We start from the raw sequence: 3,080 nt of genomic DNA, 5'->3' as shown, positions 1-3,080 counted from the left end.
ATAAATAATTACATACTTTTTCTTAAAAACAATTTTTTTTTACTGATTGATTTGTCTCATTATTCTGTGCATAAAAGTATTACGGTAAGATTATCGAAAACTAAATATTTTACGAGATATTTTATTTTTTATATCAAAATATGTCAGATTAAAATATAAAATAACTCAAAAAGTAGTTAATGAAAAAATACTTTATTATAGTGTTTTGGAAAGCTCTCGATATAAGCTATAAGAATATGCATTAAAAAATAGGGGATTCCATTTAAGAAATTAAAGGTGTCCTTGACTTGACCTTAACGATGCCATCCAAGGTCAAACCAATGACACCATCTTATGTTCCCCTCAAAACCATACAATTTTTGTTCAAAATGTTTTTCTCTAAAATGCTTAGTTTTTAAAAGAAAAGAGGTGTACGGGTGGTCTAGGACAAAAAGGCTATACACGAATTATTAGATATATATTATTTTAGAGATATATTATTTTATACGGTAAAGCATTGCTCAACGTGTAACGCGAATACAGATCACGTTACGAACGTTGACTGAGCGAAGCGCTGACAACGCGAGCCACGCGCGAAGCCCGACCGACCTTGCAATCACTTCATTGCGAAAACGCGGAAATCAGGGCAAGCGGAATAAGGACGTTGCGAAAATGCAACGTAGAAGTCTTACTTAAAAGCGAAATAAAAAGGAATAAGGAAATTGCGAAAATGCAAGCAAAGAAGTCCTATTTAGAACTCCTTAGCTTGCATCTGGATCTTACCGCCAAAATCGAGCGACACGACACGTGGCCCGGCCGCCAAACGACTCCCACCCGGGAAACCAAGGGGAGATAATAAAAAGACCCATCGCTAACAAGCGGCGGGCAGTCTTTATCATTAATTAACATTACACGGGCAGTCAATAACGCTAATTACGGGAAACTATCATATTAAATTAAAGCCACGCAGTCGGCAGAAAGAAATACGAAAAATCAAGGAGTGAGTCTCGCGACCGAAACTCAACTCTAGACACGCGCACGCGAAGATATAATGATCGAGAGATTATTGATTCTAATATCGATCGCTACATCTTATTTATACGATCCTCGCGGGGGGTCAATACCTCCTCCATCCAGAATCCTCCATCCAGAATCAATAATCTCTCGATCATTAGCGATTATTAATAAGCGCGAATAAGATATGGCAGCGTACACAAGTCACGAATATTACGACGTGTTAATGACACTTGGCGAGTGTCACGGGCAGCAGAATCATGCTGCAAGAAGATACGCCGAATTGTATCCAAACCGAAGACATCCATCGGGTCATGTCATACTTACAGCAGCTCAAAGACTGTACGATACTGATAGTGTCCTGCCGAACAAACAGGACACTGGGAGAGATCGTTACATTAGAAATGTACGGAATACGGAGAGAGTCGTACGTGCTTTCGAGGATAATCCCGAAACGAGCATTCGGGTAGTTGCTCGAGAAAATGACTTATCTTGTACAGCCGTACAAAGAATATTAAAAGAAGAAAAGTTGCACGCGTTTCATTATACACGTGTGCAACATTTACGACCAGCAAATTACCCCGCAAGACGAACGTTTTGCGAAAATTTTCTGCGAAATATCGATCGAGATCTTAGATATTCCTCTCGTGTGATTTTCAGCGATGAATCGCTATTCACACAGGAAGGAATTTTTAATGTGCATAATATGCACTTTTGGAGCGAGAAAAATCCCCATGTCACACGACTTCGAAATTCTCAAACCCGTTGGAAGATTAATGTGTGGGCTGGAATAATGGGCACTGAAGTACTTGGTCCAGTTATTCTTCCAGATGTTTTAACTGGAAGAAGTTACATCGATTTTTTAACAGAAAATCTACCAGATTTTCTAGAACATGTGCCATTATTTGAAAGAAACGAAATTATCTTTCAACAAGACGGTGCTGGGCCGCACAACGCCAGGATCGTTTCGAATTATTTAAACGAGCATTTTCCCGGACGCTGGATGGGTCGGCACGGCCCGATACGTTGGCCCGCAAAATCTCCGGATCTCAACCCCCTTGATTTTTTCCTACGGGGATATTGTAAGGAAGTAATTTATAAAACGCTTCCTGAAAATATCGATGAGCTAGAGACAAGATTACGACATTCTATTTGGGATATCGACGAAAAAATAATGCAGAAAGCAAATTTACAACTTTACTTTATTACAAACTTTACAAAAATATAGTATTCTGCCGATAGTTCGTTTGTTCATTGCTATGCGACGTGCTATATGCATCCATCTCGTATTTAATTTTTAGTCATGAGAAGTATATAAAGCTTGCGAAGAGCTACTGGTAGAAGATTAAAAATATAATTATTTCTATCAGATCTCATAATTATAATAAATGTCATCTAAGACTTCGTCTGCGCGGTCGCATAGTTTCTAAACGACACGTCAAACAACGGATTGTTTCACAAAAAAATAGTCCTCTCTGCGAGATTTATCGTTTCTCACAATTTGTCATAGAAGTCCTGAATCACTCACCCCGTATAGAAAATTACTACAAATTTGCTATCACGCCATGCACAGCAAGGTTTGTTCTGATCTTGTTACAAATTTGCTATCATACCGTGCATGGCAAGGTTTGCCCTATCCTTGCCACAAATTTGTTGTCATGCCGTGCACGGCAAGGTTTGCCCTATTCTTGCCACAAATTTGTTGTCATGCCGTGCACGGCAAGGTTTGCCCTATTCTTGCCATAAATTTGCTGTCATCCCGTGCACAGCAAGGTTTGTCCTGTTCTTGCCACAAATTTGCTGTCATGCCGTGCACGGCAAGATTTGCTCTATTATTTGCGCAAAATGTGCATCACACTATTGCGACAAGCCTTGCCAGCAAAAGCTAAGCTTTTTGCGGACACACCTTGTCACAATTTTGCTGTAAAGGCATGCTCGGGTTTGCTGCAAACTTTGCGCAAAGTTTGCATCATTTTGCTTGCTGGGTAATTTTAAAAATTGATTAAAAACTCTTGTTACGTCCAGACTCGAGGAAGGATGAGTCGACGGAAGGGCGCAATTATTAGGTGTACAAATAAGTTTCCGCC

The sequence above is a fragment of the Formica exsecta genome, unplaced genomic scaffold (assembly GCF_003651465.1).
Source record: "Formica exsecta isolate Colony F162 unplaced genomic scaffold, ASM365146v1 scaffold523, whole genome shotgun sequence".
NCBI lineage: Eukaryota > Metazoa > Arthropoda > Insecta > Hymenoptera > Formicidae > Formica > Formica exsecta.
Note: the sequence above shows the minus strand (reverse complement) of the source record.